Here is a 25,166-nt window from a genome sequence, read left to right as displayed (position 1 = left end):
CGTGGCCCTGGCTTAGCTCACATGCCATGCGATCTCCCAGGATGGCCAGCTGAGCAGGGCCCTTCCTGTTATCTCGCATGGCATAATCTTGAAACAAAAGGATATTTTAAAATCCTCCTTGGTTATTGGAATTCCTCAGCCATATGCTGGTTTTACAGCGTCCTAAGCAGTAGCCCTATAGAGCAGGATAAGCGTGTAGTTTATGGCATAAAAAGGGATTGGATTTAGCTGCCACACTTCAGCAGTAAAAGTGAACTGAATCACGCCACCTCCTACCCTGCCCACCCCCACGCCCGTCTCTCTCCGGAGATTGATCTACATCTGAGAACAGGGGTAAAGTGTCACCTTGTGGATCGACCACCTCAAACCCTGACAGCTGGCTTATTGTAAAACCGGAGTTGTCGATTATCCAAACGTTGTTTTCCCCGTGAGCTGAACCGGGAGTAATCAGAGTACTGATACATGCAACCGGGCTCGTACTGAGACATATAGTAGGTTTGCAGGTTTATTGCACATGGTTCAGCCAGTTACTCAGAAACCCAGACCCATACATTTAAGGATAAGGCTGCAGACAATAATCTATTACTAATAAATTTAGAACAGTCTCTGCGGTAGGAAACATGACATAGTATGTATTTATATTCAAATTTAGACATCAGTATTAATTTGTTTTTTAAACTTTCTGAATCACACTGGAACACTTATCTCATACCGCAATACATGTACAGCTTATGTAATGCTAATTTGTTTCACGTGTAATTTCATAATTAATTTGAGTTCTTTAACTTGCGCTTATGCTGTCTGAAGTCACCAGACATTCTCTGGGAAAACCATACAGACGTTTTGGGAGCAGTATATACGACGACTATGAATTGAACTAAATTTACTGTTTAACTGCAGTACACTCTGGGAGCAGAAGGTTATAAATGTGTATTTTGCATTAGGACATTAAAATAATAATAATAAAAAAAAGTTAAGATTTATCTCAAAACAGTTATCTCAAGTGGTGGAAAGTACTTTATATATTTCCTCGGGGACATAGATGGATGACAAAGGTTTCTGTACCACTGAGCTCCAGATTCCTGTCCTAAGCAAGAAGATGCACGAACCTTATCATCCCCCCAGCAGAAAGCTTAGTGCCAGCCTCCGGATACGTGCTGTTATTCCTGGCATTTCCACCGAGCGTCTGACAAGTTTTCATCACTCCCACTACTTGGGCAGATATTCAGATTCTGATATTTAAAAGAAAAGAAAAATCACATCAAGGTAACAGCTGTTAATCAGCAGGACAAGATACTATGTGTTATCAATATATTAATATATATTAATATATATTGTAGCCAATAAGTTTTCGCAGTGTATACAGAATGTATGGCTTTGACATAGGTGCAATGTTTATATTGCCAAGGGAGGTCTGTTCAACAAGGAATCTAGTCTGAAGTTTTGGCATAGTGTTCTCTACGTCAAATTCTATTTAGCTATGGTAGTGTTAAGGTTTTATTCTAAATACCACGGACAGACACAATACCGAGATGTAATGCAGGGAGATGGATGGCCGTGGCATCACCTCGGCCCTCGTCTTCGGTCAGATTGGGCGCCTGGCACCATCGCGCATCTCTGCTCAAACTCGAGCTCAGGATCAATAGTGCTCCCTGACACAGCATCTGATAGGGCAGAGATAGCACTGACATCTTCAGGAAGCTGCCCCTCCCTCCGCCCGCCTACACACACACACACACACACACACACACACACACACACACACACAAACTAAGCAGTCTACCCAGGGACAGCCGTAGAAGCAAAGCGTATGCAGCCTTTCTTGCTTTTTTTTTATTATTTAATAAATATTTCCACCCCTTGACACCCAATGATCAAGTGAGTTCAGATTCTGACCTGAACTCCCAGAGACCTCCTCTTCATCACCCACCATGCTCTCCATCACCTTGCTCCCCGTCCACCTTCCCCCCCAAGAACAAATTGTTTCTCCATCATTGCCGCTTACGCCCCCACCACCCTTATTACAAAATAACACACCCCCAACACCCCGGTTATAACAAGGTGAGGTGCAGCTCAAACTGTGAAATGAAAATGTTCCCATGCAGGAAAAAAAAAAAAAATGACAACAGACGTGATCAGAGCTGACAAGGAACGTAAATTCTCTCACGACGTTTGAATGTCGGAACTGAGCGATGATGATCAGCGCTGAAGAGTCTTTTCCTTTTGTCAGACCCTGGAGGGGAATAGATGAAGACACAATCAGCCTGCCCCGGCTTTGACCTGCCGTGTCGCCGCAGTAACCTTCAATATATTACTGCCCTTGTTACTCCGAGCACTACTGCGGCTCTCAGCATCGTGTTTCAATAATTTAAGAACCCAATAAGTATCAAAAAATTGTGCCTTTAGAAAATCTAAAAGCGATTATTAAAACGTCTTAATTATTTCATAGTTGAATGGTAATGTCTATTTACATGAGCCAAAGTTTACGTATACTGCTATATTTTATACTATGAACACAGCAATTTTTCAAACGTGGTTCGTATTTTCTGTTATTTTAATTGAAGTCACTTCAAAATTATATAAAAAAAAATTAGGCCTATTGAAGGAACAGATTAGTACAAATCATATGGATGTAAATAACGTGATTGGTCGTTCATACTTTACACCAGTAGGAAGGTGGAAAGTAGGTAACCAAAGTAACAATAAATACCAGAATGATTTTCCAGTGTTTCGTACCGTCCATTGTCAAAATAAGCTTAATGAAGATTAACGGGTAAACATTTCCGCCCCTTTGAACACAATTAAAAGTAATTCCCTCTTATGGTTTAGAAAGTGAATATTAAAGTAAAATTTACAAGTAATCCAACAGAGAAATCATTATTTTTTACTAACAGAATTTGCACAGGCGTCATGGTCACCTCACTTAAACGCCTAAGCTATAAATACTTATTTACAAGCACAGTGCTGCACGTTCAAGGTTAAGAGTAATTTATAAAAACAACCTGGTATCGTAAATCAGGCATATTTGCGGAGTTTATACATGCCAGTTATAGTTGCCCTTAAAAAGCAAGTAAATGCTTGACTTTCCGTATCGTTTGGTCTCGGCGTATGATCGCCGTCTTCTGGGCGGGTTTCCTGATTTTCACACCTCCGTTTCGGGCTACCAGACGCGTGTGAAACTAATTACACCTTAATGTACCGAAAGCTCATAAACATGGAAATGCGGCTGCTAATATGCCTTGGTGATCATCCATTCCGGCAATCCGGAATGTTAAAGTGGACAACGTAATTGCAAATGGATGATTTCGCTGAGCGTCTAAGATTAAACACCGGTTTCCTTGTAATAGTGGATCATATTTCAGGACATGATTTTAGTTCAGTCGTTGCTTAATAATAATTAATATATATATATATATATATATATATATATATAATTTTTTTTTTATTCACTGTGCACATTCAGCCGTTTGCAAGTTCGCATTTGTGCGGCTATTTAGTAAACAGCCGCGGTGTATATTACAGTAAATTCTCAGTTAACGGACCATCATGATGGGATGCGCGATAATACATTTAACGATACCGCACATGTGCGACTTCAGCTCATTCATATGTATTTTCCTGCGTGACTTTCTAAGCGAGTCGACATTACTGTCCTCCAGGTTTGAAAATAAAACCGGAACGATGTCATAAACACCAGGCCGTTCGCTTACGCTATAAAACGGATATTTACCGCGAATCTCCGGCTAGTAGGAGACCGTAAGCATCATAAACGCAGTTACCAGACGCGATACATCTGCTTCCAGGAATGAGGGAAATGAAGTTTTACCTGCGCTTTACCTGCCTTATCAAAATGCTGCTGAAATGTCATAATCACTTATTGTTGTGACAGTTTTTTACATTAAACTGCAATAAAATACCTAGACGATGAATAATTTTATTGCACGAATTAAATTTAACTCACACGGTGGCTCCGTAACATTTAAATGGAAAATCGTTCAGAAAGAAGACAGCACTTAGACTAAGTAACAGGCCACATAATAAACAAATGCTATAATGAAAATATGTGCCACACAATTAAGTAAATGAGGCACAGCTGAAATATGAAGAGTGAAGTATGGTTGACCGTTTGCTCCGGGACCATGGGAGTGGAGGTCTGGTTAACAATGATGAAGGCTCAAATAAAGAAGCGTAGGGTGAGCGGCTGTGCAGCTCCTCAGCTTATACACAGACTGCCACAAATGTTTAAAGAGGCCTCACAGCTAATGTGGCGGTTTGGGGCCAGCTTCTGTCCCGGCCGTGTCAGCCCCAGGGCGCCGCAAAGGACGCGCTAAGTGGTGGGAGCACTCGGGTGAGGAAGATGGATGAGGGGGTGGCCGCTGAAGGAGGTGATGCTCTATCGGCTGCAGCCTCTGGACCTGTTAGCATAGCACAACACCACTCTGCTTTCCCTATAGATGGTGCTCTATTGACCGCAGCTTCTGGAGCCGTTAGCATAGCATACTCTATCAGAGCTACAGTACATGGCACAGGTAGAGTCATCTACTGGTTAAATTTTAAAAGATAGGCTGAATTTGAAAGAAAAATTGTCAGATAAAGGAAATGCCAGCATGGTCATTCCCACCCCCAAAAAGCCAATTCTCCACCAAAATTTAGCCAGTCCTCCAGCAAACTGGGCCAACACCATTGGCAGGTTGGTTCTTCCATATTTATCTCTATGTTTAGTCTGTGAAATTTCAGTAATATTCTCTAATATTCAGTTTTTCAAAAGCCAAATAGTGTTCTGTGTACTCGTCTGTGCACCTACATTGGTTTTGCAGTAAATGTATGTTCATCTGTGCTCTATGAACCTTGCTGGTGTATGCAGAAGCATTTCCCCCTGGGATCAATAAAATTTATGTAAGCTAATTTGTTTTTGTTTTTTTCTCCAGCTCCTTCCAAATCATTACGTTGCACTATGCCCCCATCAGGCACGGACTGACCCTCAGGAAGTTTGGGAAATTTGCCTTGTGGAGGCCACACTTTCCCCCCCACCCCTAGCATCATACAGCCTGCATACAGTCTTACAGTTCTGCTCCCAGAGTTAACAGTCTTGTCGCGTTTGCAGCTCGATCACAGGGGATGATATGGATAATGCTTGATCAAAAATACACCAGAAGGACCTCCCCCCTCCCCAGTCAATGGCAAAATACAACACCGGGAATGCCCCCCACCCTAGTCAACAGCAGAACATACCAAGGGACCCCCCAGTCAGCATTAAATTCCTGAGCTGCCTTGTGCTGCCAGTCTACCCCTGCCCCCATCCCTCCTCTTTCCATGCACCAGAATTTTTATTCCTTCTTTATTCATTTCGTCTGCTTCTTGTGTCTCTCTCTGCAGTGGTGATGATGTACTGCTCCGGGGTAAATCCCATGACCTTGCTCCCAGTACATCCATTACAGAAGTAGAGTATGCTGCAAGACCAGTTTATCTCTCATTACCATGCGATGCCCCTTTAACCAAAACACGTCAGCGTATTGTCAAGAAATACGGACATTAAGTCATTTGTCCATCTGCATTGAATTTCCCATTCATTTTTCTGTTTTTTTTCCCCTCTTGTATGAGTTTCTTTGCTTGTGGACAATGCAGTATCAGGATTAGCTGAATTTGGTAATATTACTTGACTGCTGTTTAATGTTGGATCCCGCCCAAGCAAATGTATTGCATAAGCAAAAGGAAATTTAGACTGGCATTTGTACTGCAAATATAGGCCTATTATAATACTGCTGATTGTTTGAGTTTACAGTATATGGGAGTTTTTTTCTGAAGATATTTTCATATCTATTGCTTTGAGTTTACAGAGATGAAAAACACATGAAAAGAGTGGGAGGGACAGATATAAAATAAAGACAGCATAGTGAATCTTGAAAGATTGCAAAAAAAAAAAGATGAAACAACAACATAAAGAAGCAACGATCATGAATTTGAAAAAAAGACAAGCTAATTCTTCCTCATTTTGGTTGTCTGTTTCTAGTTCACATATTTGGTGTCTCTTCACACAGTGTTTAATATTAGCATATACACTGTATATCCTCATTTATAGAGTGAGCTGAAGACAGCCATTGCAAAATATGCAGCTTCGAAACAAAATAACAAAGTAGCAAGTTTTTAATTAAGTAGGCCCACCACTGGTGTTTTTTCACTGACCTCTGGAGAAATTTGGAGGAAGGACTCGGAGGAAGGAGATGACATATGAAACAGTGTGTGGCCACGAGAGGCACGGTTATTTAAGAAAAACATTAGGTGTGTAGGCATTTCTACCACGGAGACATCTGGACATAAATACATTTGTTCACAACATTTCATGTAACTTCATTATTACGTATAACTTGATACAACTTCATTAACAAAGAAACTTGCTGCCAAAAGTTTTTCTTTGTCATCTGTTCCTGTCTTTGTCCTCTGTTCCTGTCTTTGTCCTCTGTTCCTGTCTTTGTCATCTGTTCCTGTCTTTGTCCTCTGTTCCTGTCTTTGTCCTCTGTTTATCCCTGATCCCTCCTGCCTCCCTTCCTACAGTATGTCCGGTCCGCTCCCCATCCCCTTCCCCTCACACCTTCCCTGTGTGGCTGCCTCCTGACTTGTGTTTTCTGTGTCGGTCTGCCTTCCCCGGCTCCCGACTTCTCCTGCACCGCCACCCCAACTCCGATCCTGCTTGTCGATGCCCCAAAATAAAGCCCCTCCTTCAGCATTCTGGCTTCCCGAGTTTCTCTTCATGACACTCGCTACCAGAAGCCCCAAAGCAAATTTGTTGGTTGGGTTTTAGTTTGTTTTCTGCTCTGATTATTGTCATTACACTTATTACGCCACTGTATTTATTACAGCCTTTGGGAGAACCAGGTGCCATTCAGTAGAAAAGTAGAGAGCAGCTTATGTCAGTCTCCAGATATAAGCTCTGTGGGCCTGTGCACCGAATGACGTGCTAGAGAGAGATAGAATACCGCTTATGTCAAAGTGACAGGTTGGGTCAAAGGTCACAAAGGTCAAATAAATCAAAAAGTGACAGGCGGGGGCTGCAAGCCGGGTGACGTCATGAGGTAGTGGGAGGGGGTGTTTTTTTTTTTGGCTGTGAGCGAGTTGAGCGTTGGGATAGGGGTTTATTTGTATATAGTTTATTTATTTATTATAATTTAATTATGTATTATTATTTAATTATTTATTATAATGTAATTATTATTATTTTAATTTTTAGGAGAGTGCTTATGAGTGTGGTGTTTTGTCTGCATCCACCGGGGTGCCGAGCAGGGGGGACTGAGCAGGGGGGTTGTTGCGTTAAGGTCTCAAACACTGGGTCTGAGTGGGGGTGGGTTACCTGATGGAGTGTGAGCGTACGCTGTACCACCGTGGTAAGGTCCGTGGCTTTGGAGAATCTGTAGAAAAGGGCTCTGAGAGAGCGATGCTGTGTCTGTTGCGGTACCGTGGTAAGGTCCCATGGCTTTGGATAATCCGCAAAGGACTCGGAGAGAGCGATGCCGGAGAGCTGAGAGTTGTGCTGCGCGAGACTGAAAGAAATCCTGTGAGAATGACCAAGTTGGAGCTAAGAATGAGAGGAGGAGCTGGGTCTGACGTCCAGTAAAAAAACGCTTAGCAGTAGTTTGACCGTCTGTGTGTGTTGTTTTGTCTGCATCCAGCGGGTGCCGAGCAGGGGGGACTGAGCAGGGGGGTTGTTGCGTTAAGGTCTCAAACACTGGGTCTGAGTGGGGGTGGGTTACCTGATGGAGTGTGAGCGTACGCTGTACCACCGTGGTAAGGTCCGTGGCTTTGGAGAATCTGTAGAAAAGGGCTCTGAGAGAGCGATGCTGTGTCTGTTGCGGTACCGTGGTAAGGTCCCATGGCTTTGGATAATCCGCAAAGGACTCGGAGAGAGCGATGCCGGAGAGCTGAGAGTTGTGCTGCGCGAGACTGAAAGAAATCCTGTGAGAATGACCAAGTTGGAGCTAAGAATGAGAGGAGGAGCTGGGTCTGACGTCCAGTAAAAAAACGCTTAGCAGTAGTTTGACCGTCTGTGTGTGTGTGTGTGTGTGTGTGTGTGAAAGCCGACACCCCCCTGCAGCAGTAGCAGTTTGGCCTTGTGTTTTTCCTCATGCAACCTATGTACATCCCGATAGGTCAAATCCCGGTCAAACTGTAATTTGGGGCACAGATCAAGTTTGACACTTTGTATTTCAGTAAATTTTGTTAAAGTTTTGTCTTTTCCCCCCCGACTCCCCGCCACACATCAAGTTTGACATTTTGTATTTCAGTAAATTTTGTCTTTTCCCCCCGACTCCCCCCCATACCGTCTGCGCAGTTAAAACGTACATCGAAATAGACAACAGATAAAACTTGACAGGACGTATATTTCTCCTTAAAGAATCCTAAAAAGTAACCAACCACAGAAATTTTTAGTATGCCGAGAAGGGTTTCACTCCTTTGGTAAAGAGACACAAGTACCCCACACCCAGTATCATCATCAAGGCCTTGCCCTACTGGAAAGAGAAAACTACTCGGGACCTGCATAGAGTGAGTATATTATTTCTTTTACGCGTGTTTTATGATATTTTACGCGTGTTTTATGATAAACACAATACAATAAAATAACTTAAAATAATTATTTTATTTTTAGAGATTCAGCTATTTTGGGTTTGTTTTTTTTTCTCTACGGGAGACACTGCGGATAGAAAACTCCATATAGTGAGTATATTATTTCTTTTATACATATGATAAACGCTATACATTAAAAATAACTTATTCTAATAATAGGTATTCTCTATTATTTTATGTACAAGAGAGACGGCACGGACCGGTCAAGAGAAAATCTACGCAAGACCTGAATCAGCAGGTATGGATGGAGCAACACCCCCCCTCCTATACCTGAAGCGCTATTAAATGAAATAGACAACATCAACAACGCTAATAATGATGAAAATGATGCGGTTTACTTTGCTCAACACGACTCGCCACCCGCAGCGTCTGGTGAAGCGACGGCCCAAGAGCCCTGTTTGCTACCATCCTTAGAGACATTATTAATAACCTTCCGGTGCTGATAGGGTCGGCACCGACCCATTTTTAAGTTTAACATGCATAAAAGCACCACATATATTTGTGCATACTCTTAAAACAAAAGGCTCCATATTGAACCTTTTAGCTTGGTACATATATGACACTCCTTGGACATTCTCAATTAAAAGAAATGGCACCTTTTTGAAGGCAATGGTTATATTTCCTCTGGTTAGAACCCCTATAGTTCTATATAGCACACCCAAGAACCTTTTTTTTCGAAATATATACTGCATCAAAGTTTTTTGACTTTGTCAGGAATCTCTATTTAAACTAAATAAATTAAAACAAAATCAAGGTAAGGCATCCCCACACATGTAAGGTAAGATAAGACCAGTTCAGTTTATTTATATAATTCTCTAGAGGTTTATTTTATCATTATTTTTTATTGAAAACGAGAGGAATGCTGTCAAAAGAAAGGTCCAGAAAGCCACACCAAAAATATTAAAACCAATCTTTTCATGGATAAGGAAGCCTAACAAGGTAACCAAGAAGTAAGAAACAAATTGGATGATAAATAATTGTTTTGAGGGTATCTTATGGCTGATGTACTGTAAGACACGTGCTGCTTGACACCGACCCGTCTAACATAAGAGACAGGAACAGAAAGCTAACATAGGCCGAAGGTTAAGCGTGTTAAATGAAAGGCAGCGGGATAATTCCCCATAATGCCGCACTATAACAAAATCAAACGCGACGTGAAAACGTTTAATAGACCTCAATAAAAATGTCAGGGACGTCTACGACAAACGCAGATTGTTGCCTAGTGGGGAAACTGCCTTTTGGATACCGAAATGTAAAACTAGCAGCATCGCAAAAAGGGTGTTGTAAGTCTTTAAAAATATTTCATCGAATGAATTTGTTAGTGTAACATGAAAGTGTTTCAAAGATGTACAGATGTTTTAAAATGTAATATGAAAGTTTTTCAAAGTAAGATGTACAGATGTTTTAAAATGTAACATGAAAGTTTTTCAAAGTAAGATGTACAGATGTTTTAAAATGTAACATGAAAGTTTTTCAAAGTAAGATGTACAGATGTTTTAAAAAATGTAACATGAAAGTTTTTCAAAGTAAGATGTACAGATGCTTTAAAAATGTTCGGGTGTTTTATTTTCTAGACGCGTTGTACAAAAACGGTTTGTTATGTGTACGCAGCGCAAGCATGTTTGTACAAAGTTTTATGCATTCATTTTGCGAATCAGTTTTGAAATCTAATATGAACGTGGCTTTTATTTTACAAAAACAAAGTTGCAAAAAATTTGTAGGCTCTTTATCAAAGCAGATTTTGTTAATATAACATGAAGTTTTTTTTTATTATTTTCAAAGTTGCACAAGGGTTTTAAAATGTAACATGTACACGTGTGTTTTATTTTTCAAACTTGTACAAAAACGTGTGTGTACATTTATCAAATGAGTTTTAAAATGCAACATGTACAGGTATTTTATTATTCAAAATAAAAGTTGTACATACATTTTGTTATATGTATGCAGCACGGTCATGTTTTTAAAATGTGCTAATATTTGCGGGATGGTGGGAATAAAGCGTATTTAAAAGGGGTACCTCTCGTGGAATCTACCAATCTTTAGCAGCTTTTGAACCCTGAGCCACACGGGGACTGGGGTTTTTAACCGTGAGACTCGACACCTAGCTACGCATTAGATCCTTACTTCAGCAATGGTCCCCATGTACCCAGTGTAGGGTCAGGTCCATCGCAAGAGAATGTCTCCGCCGTGAAAGAACGATCCACCAGCATTTTGTGTATCAACGAATCTGTAATCATTCTTTCCATTCATTATATGCTGAGTTTTCCAAAATTGTTTTTTAGCTGAAGCATCAAAAGCTGTAACTTCGAGTGCACCTGGTTTAATAGCATTTTATTTATAACAGTAGGAGCTTGTAAACTGCATTTAGCGGTCGCATGAAAACACATTAAAAACTTTAAAGAATAAAGCTTTAGTTATTTTTAATAAAGACGGCTTTCTAGTAAATGGTTTTCCTACAAGGTGACCCCGCGGCCTATACTTAAGACATCCGGGCGCCTGATTTGAGATGTTTACTGAGGACGGTATGTTAAGTTAACAGTGGTGACTGAGCTGCACCGTGTTTGACTCTTAATGAAACTTAGACCTAATTCAACAGAACCAGTCGTCATCCACTTTGCAGTGAGATTTCTGTGCGAAATGTGAACAAAGATTCATTTTCTTACTTTACCACTTATCGGATAACAAGGGAAATGGCAGCGGCAATAACCTACACAGTTATTTGTTCCTTCCATATGTATATATATAGCACCGCAGAACGTTTTGCACTTTTTTGCACTATTTGTTTATTGTTTGTTGTGTGTTCTACATGCATGTTTGCACTGGAGGATCTGCTTTTTATTCTCATTGTACATGAGTATAGTGACAATAAAAAGGCATTTCATTCATTCATAATATGTCGGACACAATGGCTCTGAGCACCAGGGAGTCCGCCGTGAGGCGCACGAGCTGCTAGCTGATGTAATGCTGCGAACGGTCGGGGCTCTGACATTCTTAAGGTGCGGCTATCTATCCCCGAGACACTTTAGCCAGGAGCGTGTATATTTGCGCTTATTAATGCTGCAGTGTCAGGGTTTTGCTGACTCTTATAGGAAGCTGGCTAGCAATAACATTTTTAGCTGGTCTTTTTCATTTAGTACATACACGGTTTAGAAGAAAACCTAATCACCATTAAAAAAAATAAATAAATAAACGTACAAAACTATTGAAATCCCCCAGAAGCATGTGCATATTTTTCTGGTTTGCATGTTGTGTGTGTGTGTGTGTGTGTGTGTGTGTGTGTGTGTGTGGTTACCTAAGCACAGTCGGCCTAGTGTTTGATAGGTGATGGAGAAGCGTACGGTCGTGGGGACAATAAACTACATGCGCCTATGCCAACATGTGTTTAAGTATAGCGACAAACATGGACGCTTTCTTTAACGTAAAACAGTTAAAGGCTCATACGGTTTTGTTTACATTTTTATTTTTTTAATTTCAAGTAGCCTCTAATCACCTTACATTAGTTCTGATTTACTGTAGTCACCAATCAGAGTATTTTAAAACAATGGCACTGAAATGTCACCACATGTTAAAGCTAACAAAGTAACATGATTATATCAGCGGAACAAACCAGTCGCCGGTACGTATAGACAGATCATGTGTTGCTCAACAATCGACAGCATTTTGAAATCTATTTGTATTTAGACAAATATATTGGGAATAAAGCGTTGTGTTTTAAAAGGCAGACATTGAGGTCGAATTTAAATTGGTCACAATTGTATTGTTTTCCGCAGCTAGAAGTGTCGGCTGAGGTTGATTTTAATTGGCATGTCAGTTTAGGATTCTTGCAGTAGAAGTTATGTAGTGAATTGCGGTACTCTGAAATTAAGTGATATGTGTATTAGAATCGTGAAGCGTCATCTTCCTTTGTTTTAGGTTCACCCCGGGCATTTTATGAATTGTAATGTAATATCAGACAGTGTGTGATGAATTTCTGAAGGCCTGTTATAGGCCTATATGACAATTTCGTGGAAACGTCTCATGGAAAAATGTAGTTGCAGTTTGTCAGGACTAAAGACTGGCTAATGTGACATGGTGAACAAGTCCTGTGGTTAAAGAATGCCGGCCTGTTGCTTAAAACATTGTGTTGTATGCCGAATGTTTCTTGCCCATAGACTACATGTTGCTATACTGTTCCTTTATAATATTCAACTATTATTTTTTAAATCATTTAATGAAATAGGTAAATACCTCATCATTGATGACTATGGTCCACCTGAGTGACAAGTAACCCGTCCTGGACAGAGGTTTCTTCAAGGCCTGTTGTGGGAACCCCATGGTGTAGGATTAAGAGAAAGAATACAGGGAGTGGTACAAATGAGCAGTTGTCCTGCCCCCTTTTACTCATTTTGGATGCTTAAATTACTAAATTGTGATTTTAATGCTCATCTGTATGATTCTATGGTCTGAGCGAGTCTCCAGTACTACATGAATGGTAAACTTAAAAACTCTACTTCTCTTAGCTTAATGATATTTTCTTTTACTGTGTACGATTGGTAGAAATGAAAATCGTGATTTGTCTCTCAGCTTGTGTGTGTGTGTGTGTGTGTGTCTGTGTGTGTGCGTGCGGTGTGTCAACAATGGCAATTATTCACTAAATTCTAAACAAACCCACATATAAAACCCCCTCCCCACCCACCCCAGACACCTATAAAACACAGCATTCTTGCTCTCACCCCCCACTCATTTTGTGAAAAAGCATGTCTGTTGCCAAGACTACAGCTCGTGTCTTGAGTCGTACATACTATGACCCCAGCCACCCGGGGTCATACGGAGGGGCCTCCAGACTGCAGAGAGCCGTGCAGGAAGATACGGGGGAAAAAAGTGGCTACTGATGACATCAGAGAGTGGCTGTCTATGCAAGACAGTTATACTTTACATAAGCCGGCTAAAAAGAATTTCCCCAGGAGCAGAGTGTTTAATACCGAGAGCCATGTATCAGCGGCAGGCCGGTTTATGCGACATGCAAGGGCTGGCGATGTACAACTACCCCATTATGTCACCCTTAAGCAGGCAACATGTGTACCACCCTGTATAATCTATCTACGCCACCAAATGACCCAGGGTTTTGATGGCGTAAAATAAACACGGTCAAGTACTTGTTAGCAATAACGACACAATGTTTTCATGACTCAACTCATTTTATTTAGAAAGCATATAAAAATGAGCAGCCAATCACATTTTGACAGACGTTTACACACCAGCCATAGGGTGCTCGCATGTGTACAAATTGCAGAAATCATTAAACGCCTCATCTACAGCATACTCACAATCACCGTCTTCAGCGAAGCGTTTCAGCTCGCGCAATTTGGCCCGTACATTAATTTGGCCTTTAAGTTCAGAAACTAACACATCGATTGATGCATGTATTTTTACAGGAGCGGTATGAGGGTGAAACATGGCCACCGCCTTTGTGATAATATGTTTAAGCCGTGGCCTATACAGCTTTTTGAACAGCTTTTCAAAATTGTTAAAGAAATAAAACGGTACAGGTTCATAGCGACACGTGTGCTGAAGCAGGCTAGGGTGTTTCACAGTACAGCCGATACAGGTCGCCTTCAAGTCATCTTCGATTAGCCGATCCAGAATAAAGGCAAGTGACCCTTTGATTATCTTCATGGCAGCTACGGTGATGCCGCCACACCCAGAATCTCCAGATAATGATGGAGCCGCAAAACGATCGCGGAAATCATCCAACATCGATGCAGTAACCCGCGATGTATCCATTAGGGCAGAGTCCGCACGCGGAGGTTGTGACTGGAACAGAACCCCATACGGGCACCATGATGCGGCCTGCCGCGGAGTGTATTGAGGAAGCTCTGGTGGCGTTGTATCCATTCGCTGTCCAAAAGTATAGAGGGTCATGGATGGGGATCGCTGGGGGTTAAGTTGAGGAGAAGACTTGTTGTGCTGTATCGACCCAAAAGTAAATTCAGACATGTCCTCCAGGAAAAGGGCTGGTGTCTGGGGAGGTTGGGGAGGGGGTTTTATATGTGGGTTTGCCGTAAGGAGATACTTTAACCCGTCGTTGTACATCGCCAGCCCTTGCATGTCGCATAAACCGGCCTGCCGCTGATACATGGCTCTCGGTATTAAACACTCTGCTCCTGGGGAAATTCTTTTTAGCCGGCTTATGTAAAGTATAACTGTCTTGCATAGACAGCCACTCTCTGATGTCATCAGTAGCCACTTTTTTCCCCCGTATCTTCCTGCACGGCTCTCTGCAGTCTGGAGGCCCCTCCGTATGACCCCGGGTGGCTGGGGTCATAGTATGTACGACTCAAGACACGAGCTGTAGTCTTGGCAACAGACATGCTTTTTCACAAAATGAGTGGGGGGTGAGAGCAAGAATGCTGTGTTTTATAGGTGTCTGGGGTGGGTGGGGAGGGGGTTTTATATGTGGGTTTGTTTAGAATTTAGTGAATAATTGCCATTGTTGACACACCGCACGCACACACACAGACACACACACACACACACACACAAGCTGAGAGACAAATCACGATTTTCATTTCTACCAATCGTACACAGTAAAAGAAAATATCATTAAGCTAAGAGAAGTAGAGTTTTTAAGTTTACCATTCATGTAGTACTGGAGACTCGCTCAGACCATAGAATCATACAGATGAGCATTAAAATCACAATTTAGTAATTTAAGCATCCAAAATGAGTAAAAGGGGGCAGGACAACTGCTCATTTGTACCACTCCCTGTATTCTTTCTCTTAATCCTACACCATGGGGTTCCCACAACAGGCCTTGAAGAAACCTCTGTCCAGGACGGGTTACTTGTCACTCAGGTGGACCATAGTCATCAATGATGAGGTATTTACCTATTTCATTAAATGATTTAAAAAATAATAGTTGAATATTATAAAGGAACAGTATAGCAACATGTAGTCTATGGGCAAGAAACATTCGGCATACAACACAATGTTTTAAGCAACAGGCCGGCATTCTTTAACCACAGGACTTGTTCACCATGTCACATTAGCCAGTCTTTAGTCCTGACAAACTGCAACTACATTTTTCCATGAGACGTTTCCACGAAATTGTCATATAGGCCTATAACAGGCCTTCAGAAATTCATCACACACTGTCTGATATTACATTACAATTCATAAAATGCCCGGGGTGAACCTAAAACAAAGGAAGATGACGCTTCACGATTCTAATACACATATCACTTAATTTCAGAGTACCGCAATTCACTACATAACTTCTACTGCAAGAATCCTAAACTGACATGCCAATTAAAATCAACCTCAGCCGACACTTCTAGCTGCGGAAAACAATACAATTGTGACCAATTTAAATTCGACCTCAATGTCTGCCTTTTAAAACACAACGCTTTATTCCCAATATATTTGTCTAAATACAAATAGATTTCAAAATGCTGTCGATTGTTGAGCAACACATGATCTGTCTATACGTACCGGCGACTGGTTTGTTCCGCTGATATAATCATGTTACTTTGTTAGCTTTAACATGTGGTGACATTTCAGTGCCATTGTTTTAAAATACTCTGATTGGTGACTACAGTAAATCAGAACTAATGTAAGGTGATTAGAGGCTACTTGAAATTAAAAAAATAAAAATGTAAACAAAACCGTATGAGCCTTTAACTGTTTTACGTTAAAGAAAGCGTCCATGTTTGTCGCTATACTTAAACACATGTTGGCATAGGCGCATGTAGTTTATTGTCCCCACGACCGTACGCTTCTCCATCACCTATCAAACACTAGGCCGACTGTGCTTAGGTAACCACACACACACACACACACACACACACACACACACACACAACATGCAAACCAGAAAAATATGCACATGCTTCTGGGGGATTTCAATAGTTTTGTACGTTTATTTATTTATTTTTTTTAATGGTGATTAGGTTTTCTTCTAAACCGTGTATGTACTAAATGAAAAAGACCAGCTAAAAATGTTATTGCTAGCCAGCTTCCTATAAGAGTCAGCAAAACCCTGACACTGCAGCATTAATAAGCGCAAATATACACGCTCCTGGCTAAAGTGTCTCGGGGATAGATAGCCGCACCTTAAGAATGTCAGAGCCCCGACCGTTCGCAGCATTACATCAGCTAGCAGCTCGTGCGCCTCACGGCGGACTCCCTGGTGCTCAGAGCCATTGTGTCCGACATATTATGAATGAATGAAATGCCTTTTTATTGTCACTATACTCATGTACAATGAGAATAAAAAGCAGATCCTCCAGTGCAAACATGCATGTAGAACACACAACAAACAATAAACAAATAGTGCAAAAAAGTGCAAAACGTTCTGCGGTGCTATATATATACATATGGAAGGAACAAATAACTGTGTAGGTTATTGCCGCTGCCATTTCCCTTGTTATCCGATAAGTGGTAAAGTAAGAAAATGAATCTTTGTTCACATTTCGCACAGAAATCTCACTGCAAAGTGGATGACGACTGGTTCTGTTGAATTAGGTCTAAGTTTCATTAAGAGTCAAACACGGTGCAGCTCAGTCACCACTGTTAACTTAACATACCGTCCTCAGTAAACATCTCAAATCAGGCGCCCGGATGTCTTAAGTATAGGCCGCGGGGTCACCTTGTAGGAAAACCATTTACTAGAAAGCCGTCTTTATTAAAAATAACTAAAGCTTTATTCTTCAAAGTTTTTAATGTGTTTTCATGCGACCGCTAAATGCAGTTTACAAGCTCCTACTGTTATAAATAAAATGCTATTAAACCAGGTGCACTCGAAGTTACAGCTTTTGATGCTTCAGCTAAAAAACAATTTTGGAAAACTCAGCATATAATGAATGGAAAGAATGATTACAGATTCGTTGATACACAAAATGCTGGTGGATCGTTCTTTCACGGCGGAGACATTCTCTTGCGATGGACCTGACCCTACACTGGGTACATGGGGACCATTGCTGAAGTAAGGATCTAATGCGTAGCTAGGTGTCGAGTCTCACGGTTAAAAACCCCAGTCCCCGTGTGGCTCAGGGTTCAAAAGCTGCTAAAGATTGGTAGATTCCACGAGAGGTACCCCTTTTAAATACGCTTTATTCCCACCATCCCGCAAATATTAGCACATTTTAAAAACATGACCGTGCTGCATACATATAACAAAATGTATGTACAACTTTTATTTTGAATAATAAAATACCTGTACATGTTGCATTTTAAAACTCATTTGATAAATGTACACACACGTTTTTGTACAAGTTTGAAAAATAAAACACACGTGTACATGTTACATTTTAAAACCCTTGTGCAACTTTGAAAATAATAAAAAAAAACTTCATGTTATATTAACAAAATCTGCTTTGATAAAGAGCCTACAAATTTTTTGCAACTTTGTTTTTGTAAAATAAAAGCCACGTTCATATTAGATTTCAAAACTGATTCGCAAAATGAATGCATAAAACTTTGTACAAACATGCTTGCGCTGCGTACACATAACAAACCGTTTTTGTACAACGCGTCTAGAAAATAAAACACCCGAACATTTTTAAAGCATCTGTACATCTTACTTTGAAAAACTTTCATGTTACATTTTTTAAAACATCTGTACATCTTACTTTGAAAAACTTTCATGTTACATTTTAAAACATCTGTACATCTTACTTTGAAAAACTTTCATGTTACATTTTAAAACATCTGTACATCTTACTTTGAAAAACTTTCATATTACATTTTAAAACATCTGTACATCTTTGAAACACTTTCATGTTACACTAACAAATTCATTCGATGAAATATTTTTAAAGACTTACAACACCCTTTTTGCGATGCTGCTAGTTTTACATTTCGGTATCCAAAAGGCAGTTTCCCCACTAGGCAACAATCTGCGTTTGTCGTAGACGTCCCTGACATTTTTATTGAGGTCTATTAAACGTTTTCACGTCGCGTTTGATTTTGTTATAGTGCGGCATTATGGGGAATTATCCCGCTGCCTTTCATTTAACACGCTTAACCTTCGGCCTATGTTAGCTTTCTGTTCCTGTCTCTTATGTTAGACGGGTCGGTGTCAAGCAGCACGTGTCTTACAGTACATCAGCCATAAGATACCCTCAAAACAATTATTTATCATCCAATTTGTTTCTTACTTCTTGGTTACCTTGTTAGGCTTCCTTATCCATGAAAAGATTGGTTTTAATATTTTTGGTGTGGCTTTCTGGACCTTTCTTTTGACAGCATTCCTCTCGTTTTCAATAAAAAATAATGATAAAATAAACCTCTAGAGAATTATATAAATAAACTGAACTGGTCTTATCTTACCTTACATGTGTGGGGATGCCTTACCTTGATTTTGTTTTAATTTATTTAGTTTAAATAGAGATTCCTGACAAAGTCAAAAAACTTTGATGCAGTATATATTTCGAAAAAAAAGGTTCTTGGGTGTGCTATATAGAACTATAGGGGTTCTAACCAGAGGAAATATAACCATTGCCTTCAAAAAGGTGCCATTTCTTTTAATTGAGAATGTCCAAGGAGTGTCATATATGTACCAAGCTAAAAGGTTCAATATGGAGCCTTTTGTTTTAAGAGTATGCACAAATATATGTGGTGCTTTTATGCATGTTAAACTTAAAAATGGGTCGGTGCCGACCCTATCAGCACCGGAAGGTTATTAATAATGTCTCTAAGGATGGTAGCAAACAGGGCTCTTGGGCCGTCGCTTCACCAGACGCTGCGGGTGGCGAGTCGTGTTGAGCAAAGTAAACCGCATCATTTTCATCATTATTAGCGTTGTTGATGTTGTCTATTTCATTTAATAGCGCTTCAGGTATAGGAGGGGGGGTGTTGCTCCATCCATACCTGCTGATTCAGGTCTTGCGTAGATTTTCTCTTGACCGGTCCGTGCCGTCTCTCTTGTACATAAAATAATAGAGAATACCTATTATTAGAATAAGTTATTTTTAATGTATAGCGTTTATCATATGTATAAAAGAAATAATATACTCACTATATGGAGTTTTCTATCCGCAGTGTCTCCCGTAGAGAAAAAAAAACAAACCCAAAATAGCTGAATCTCTAAAAATAAAATAATTATTTTAAGTTATTTTATTGTATTGTGTTTATCATAAAACACGCATAAAAGAAATAATATACTCACTCTATGCAGGTCCCGAGTAGTTTTCTCTTTCCAGTAGGGCAAGGCCTTGATGATGATACTGGGTGTGGGGTACTTGTGTCTCTTTACCAAAGGAGTGAAACCCTTCTCGGCATACTAAAAATTTCTGTGGTTGGTTACTTTTTAGGATTCTTTAAGGAGAAATATACGTCCTGTCAAGTTTTATCTGTTGTCTATTTCGATGTACGTTTTAACTGCGCAGACGGTATGGGGGGAGTCGGTGGAAAAGACAAAATTTACTGAAATACAAAATGTCAAACTTGATGTGTGGCGGGGAGTCGGGGGGGGGAAAAGACAAAACTTTAACAAAATTTACTGAAATACAAAGTGTCAAACTTGATCTGTGCCCCAAATTACAGTTTGACCGGGATTTGACCTATCGGGATGTACATAGGTTGCATGAGGAAAAACACAAGGCCAAACTGCTACTGCTGCAGGGGGGTGTCGGCTTTCACACACACACACACATACACACACAGACGGTCAAACTACTGCTAAGCGTTTTTTTACTGGACGTCAGACCCAGCTCCTCCTCTCATTCTTAGCTCCAACTTGGTCATTCTCACAGGATTTCTTTCAGTCTCGCGCAGCACAACTCTCAGCTCTCCGGCATCGCTCTCTCCGAGTCCTTTGCGGATTATCCAAAGCCATGGGACCTTACCACGGTACCGCAACAGACACAGCATCGCTCTCTCAGAGCCCTTTTCTACAGATTCTCCAAAGCCACGGACCTTACCACGGTGGTACAGCGTACGCTCACACTCCATCAGGTAACCCACCCCCACTCAGACCCAGTGTTTGAGACCTTAACGCAACAACCCCCCTGCTCAGTCCCCCCTGCTCGGCACCCCGGTGGATGCAGACAAAACACCACACTCATAAGCACTCTCCTAAAAATTAAAATAATAATAATTACATTATAATAAATAATTAAATAATAATACATAATTAAATTATAATAAATAAATAAACTATATACAAATAAACCCCTATCCCAACGCTCAACTCGCTCACAGCCAAAAAAAAAAACACCCCCTCCCACTACCTCATGACGTCACCCGGCTTGCAGCCCCCGCCTGTCACTTTTTGATTTATTTGACCTTTGTGACCTTTGACCCAACCTGTCACTTTGACATAAGCGGTATTCTATCTCTCTCTCGTGCTGACTGACACCAGGTCTGATTCAAGTGCAAGAGAACAGCGCCAAATCAAGGTGCCATCAAGGTGCCACCGCGTCCCACAGGAAACCCAGCAGCGACAGGAGAGCAGTTTGACTTTATCAGTCTCTGCTGTGTTATTTGTGCAAACATCTCCCTCAGAAAAAAAGGTAGAAATCTGGAACATTCAGCTTGGTTCCAGAATGAGGCAGCAGAGTATTTGCTGAGCCGGGCCTTTTGATCTGCACCTCACAGATAAAGTTATCATTCTTGTGATTCAGAATTAATTATACCCAAAACCCATCTCATCACGCATGGCATGCAGTTAGATAAAATAGCTCACATGACTAACTGTATGATCAGACGCACAGCATATAAATTGTACTCAGTCTACCCACCATTTCCACACCCGATATTTCATTTTTAAAACGTATTATTGTATTTCCATCACTGCCAGTCTGTTGCACTATACAAGATGATTCACGAGGACAGTGTCTCAAGCACAAATTATGGGGGGGTGGTGGTTGGAACCCCTAATAATCAATAACTAAACCATCTAACACAATCCCTGTGGACTCCTCTCCCAATACAATACTTATTATGTCTTGTGTATTTTTCTTTATTTGTTTGTTTGTGTGGGTGTGTGTGCATGTTTGTTTGCTGGCTGTGGATGCTGACTCATCTCCTGTAAACTAAATTTACCTATGGGTACAAATAAACTAACCTGAGCCTGAACCTAAATGGGTGCAGACCCTAACCCTCCCCAATGTGCAATCCAAAATTGGTTCTGATCACGTGACCTGCAGAGTGATGTCACTATTGGGCCATGCACCCCACCTAACCCCAATTGGCCCAGGGATTGGCTGACCCTGCTCTCTGATCCTTACATCTAAGGCTCTCGGAACAGAAGTATCTGCTAAACAAATGCAAATGTATAAAATACAAAGGAGTGCAAGAGCAAGCCTCTAGCTAACAAAAGGGCCACATTTGCCTAAAAGCCCCAACATAAAAATGGAGTTATGGTGCAGTTTAAAGAAGGAGACTTGAACTGTGACGAAAAGGAACAAAAAAATAAAAATCAACTAAAAAGAAAAAAAAAATGGCTGCCAAAAAAACCTTACCGGAACATGTCCAGTGTCTTCACCCTGGTACCACCAGTGCCCAAAATCCGCCTGACTTGCTGACTGAGGCATCTGCGGGCCTGGGGTTGAAAATCAAATGCCATGCAAGAAAGGATCCAGTCCAGCCCTGTGCCCGGCTCTACCTCCCACTGGTGCACGAAAATATATATCCACTCTTGCCATTGTATATTATTCTCTGTGTTAGAAACACGCCATCCCTTCCCCTCCAGATATAATTTATTATTATTAAAAAAAAAAAAATGTATGGGCATTGTCTCCCAGTCTGTTCATTTGAATTAAGCTTCAGTTTATTTCAGTGCAGCCTTCGTGTAGCCCTGAGGTAATGTCAGTTTCCTCCAGGTACCCCGGATACCTCCCTCAACCCAAAAAGCTACAGTAAACCCTGCATGCAGTGCGGACAGGGAGGTACCCGTGTATTTGACTGTGTAGAATGCTTATAATGTTTATATATCCATAGATGGACTTCGAAGTTGTGCCCTGCGTTGTACCAAATTGATGAAACTGGTTTGTTACACATATTGGATGGATAGACTATCTGCATTCAAATTAAACATGAAAAAGTACCATTCCTCCCTCCCCTTTTCCATAGCTGAGCTCTGAAATCTGGATCTATCGCTTGTCACTTAAGCATAGCATTTACCACACTGAATGAAAATAGATATGTGCATTAGAGCCAGAAAAGAGATTTTCAAAAAAAAATGGATGATTCAGAGATAAAATATATATAACACACTGAAAGTACCTTAAGAGTAAGGAAAAAAGAAAACCTGCTCTGAGGGTAAGTTAGTCAGAGCCGTTTATTTTAAAAAATCACTGTTTAGACCATTATTTTTGAAACTATGAATTATGTCTAAGCCTGAACAGGGAATTGCAGTTTTCTCACAGCCATGGAGTCAGGCAGCCTCTGACTCCTTCATGCCGTGGAGTCAGGCGGCCTCTGATTCTGTCATACCGTGGAGTCAGGCAGACTCCGATTCTGTCATACCATGGAGTCAGGCGGCCTCTGACTCCTTCATGCCGTGGAGTCAGGTGGCCTCTGACTCCTTCATGCCGTGGAGTCAGGCGGCCTCTGATTCCTTCATACTATGGAGTCAGGCGGCCTCTGATTCTGTCATACCGTGGAGTCAGGTGGCCTCTGACTGCTTCGTGCCGTGGAGTCAGGCAGCCTCCGATTGTGTCATACCATGGAGTCAGGCGGCCTCTGACTCTGTCATGCCGTGGAGTCAGGCAGCCTCTGACACTTTCATACCGTGGAGTCAGGCGGCCTCTGACTCCATGCCGTGGAGTCAGGCGGCCTCTGACTCCTTCATGCCGTGGAGTCAGGCGGCCTCTGATTCTGTCATGCGGGTGGAGTCAGGCGGCCTCTGACTCCTTCATGCCGTGGAGTCAGGCAGCCTCTGATTCTGTTATGCCGTGGAGTCAGGCGGCCTCTGACTCCTTCATACTATGGAGTCAGGCAGCCTCTGACTCATTCATGCAGTGGAGTCAGGCAGCCTCTGACTCCTTCATGCCATCCACTCACTTACAAACTATAACGAATCCCCAGACCGACAGGTCTCACTAAAGCCCATCTGGAAGACATTCAGTGGCCTTTGTTTTTTCATTACAACCAATTACAAAGATCGGGGCGACAGAGGTTGCATTTCATCTTTAGAAAAACAGCCTGCTTTTGAGGTGCAGAGATAAAACGAATAGCCTTATCTTAACACCGTATTCACGCCACATTTTATGTTTTTGATGAGAGGATAGTTTTAAAAACACACAATGTTTCTCCCACAACAAGACAGTATGTTTACAAGACAACTTTGTCAACACGTACTGTGCTCTGATGTTAAACGAGTTAAGGCATTCCTCACACTACCCTTTATCTATGGATATCACAAGAACATGAATGACTTATTATGTAAGAAACCTTCCCACTGCACAACTGTTTGCACAATTTTTAAAGATATCCTGCGGACTTTTTCTTATACCGCGAGCAGCACTAGGCGCAATTTAGCTACCGTGTAAATGCAGGTTTCTTGGATTTCATATTAAAGTCTCGATTTATGGCCTGACGAGGGCAGAAGCCACAGCTGCTTTATCTGATTGTATGGCCTGCAAAACAGTTTATCACGTTCCCTCCATCTGTCAGCTTGTGGACCAATGGGTTCGGTAGGTAAGGTTTTTCCGCTTCTCTGGCTCTTAAGGAAGAGTTATAAGGCAGGCTGTGTAAACTCCAGCCAGCTAAATCACTCGACTCAGAATCTAAACTGACTGAGCTGCATATTTATGTGCGTTTGAAAAACTTACAAGAGGGGCGGAGGGTGCAATTCGTCAATCCGTCGCGAATTGGCCCAAGCATTTTCTCGCGGCCTAGCATTTTAACCGAGTGCCGTGCGCATTTACACCTGCGCCAACGTGAGCATGAATATTCACCCGCCGCCATTCGACGCCGTGCACGCGCACGTGTCTGATTGTGAGCGACGAGCATTCTTTGAAGAGTAAATGCATGCGTGTCTCCCAGCAGTCCCGTGAAGAGCAACTACATGCCCATCTCTCCTCGCTCTGCCCTCCGCTAATCACACAGATTAACAAACCTCACGATTTTTACAGAGCAGGTGTTTTATTACCCGCAAGAGTGTACGAGTGAATTAGGTCTAGTAGACTCCCGCTGTGGCGGTGCGTTTAGTGACCTCCTGTTTACACCAGAAGCTTCAGGAAAAAAATAAATAAATAACACAGGCTGCAGTATGTCATTTATTTCACCATTATTTCACTTCATCACACGCTCAGTTTATAGTACGGTAATGTGCTTTTAATTTACAGCCAGCCCACTGGTTCTCAGCAGATCCAGTTTAATAACCCGTACACGTGTATGCGATTTTCCCCCATTATCTATCATATTTAACCTTTTTCTCCTCACCCAGCCTACCCACAGCAGTCCAGCTGCTCTCCATTTTTTATCTCTCCGGGTCTTTATTTATTTTTAACACTTTCAAAAGCTTATAACCACGCTCTGGAAGATCATACCCCTTCATTTGCATCGCAAACTTTTTCACCTCTCTCCGTTTGCTGCACATAACAGAAATGATTGCGATACATCTA

General features: G+C 41.4%; 3 long non-coding RNA genes across 4 annotated transcripts; 1 reads left to right on the top strand and 2 right to left on the bottom strand.

Moving 5' to 3' along the window:
* Positions 1 to 309: 309 nt before the first annotated feature.
* LOC140581998 (uncharacterized) lies at positions 310 to 3,099 on the bottom strand. Of its 2 annotated transcripts, none has more exons than XR_011985040.1 (4): positions 3,003 to 3,099; positions 2,168 to 2,233; positions 1,529 to 1,664; positions 310 to 1,232 (listed from the first exon to the last, which is right to left on the bottom strand). It is a non-coding gene; the product is annotated as an uncharacterized lncRNA (long non-coding RNA). The 2 variants fall into 2 exon arrangements; XR_011985041.1 differs by having other exon boundaries at positions 1,568 to 1,664.
* A 5,496-nt stretch (positions 3,100 to 8,595) lies between these two features.
* On the top strand, positions 8,596 to 10,552 carry LOC140582000 (uncharacterized). Its single transcript, XR_011985043.1, has 2 exons — positions 8,596 to 8,706; positions 8,802 to 10,552. It is a non-coding gene; the product is annotated as an uncharacterized lncRNA (long non-coding RNA).
* A 7,214-nt stretch (positions 10,553 to 17,766) lies between these two features.
* Positions 17,767 to 20,643, bottom strand: LOC140582003 (uncharacterized). Its single transcript, XR_011985046.1, has 2 exons — positions 19,613 to 20,643; positions 17,767 to 19,517 (listed from the first exon to the last, which is right to left on the bottom strand). It is a non-coding gene; the product is annotated as an uncharacterized lncRNA (long non-coding RNA).
* Between the last annotated feature and the right edge of the window lie 4,523 nt (positions 20,644 to 25,166).

The sequence above is a fragment of the Paramormyrops kingsleyae genome, chromosome 23 (genome assembly GCF_048594095.1).
Source record: "Paramormyrops kingsleyae isolate MSU_618 chromosome 23, PKINGS_0.4, whole genome shotgun sequence".
NCBI lineage: Eukaryota > Metazoa > Chordata > Actinopteri > Osteoglossiformes > Mormyridae > Paramormyrops > Paramormyrops kingsleyae.
Note: the sequence above shows the minus strand (reverse complement) of the source record. Positions and strands in the feature narration are given on the sequence as shown.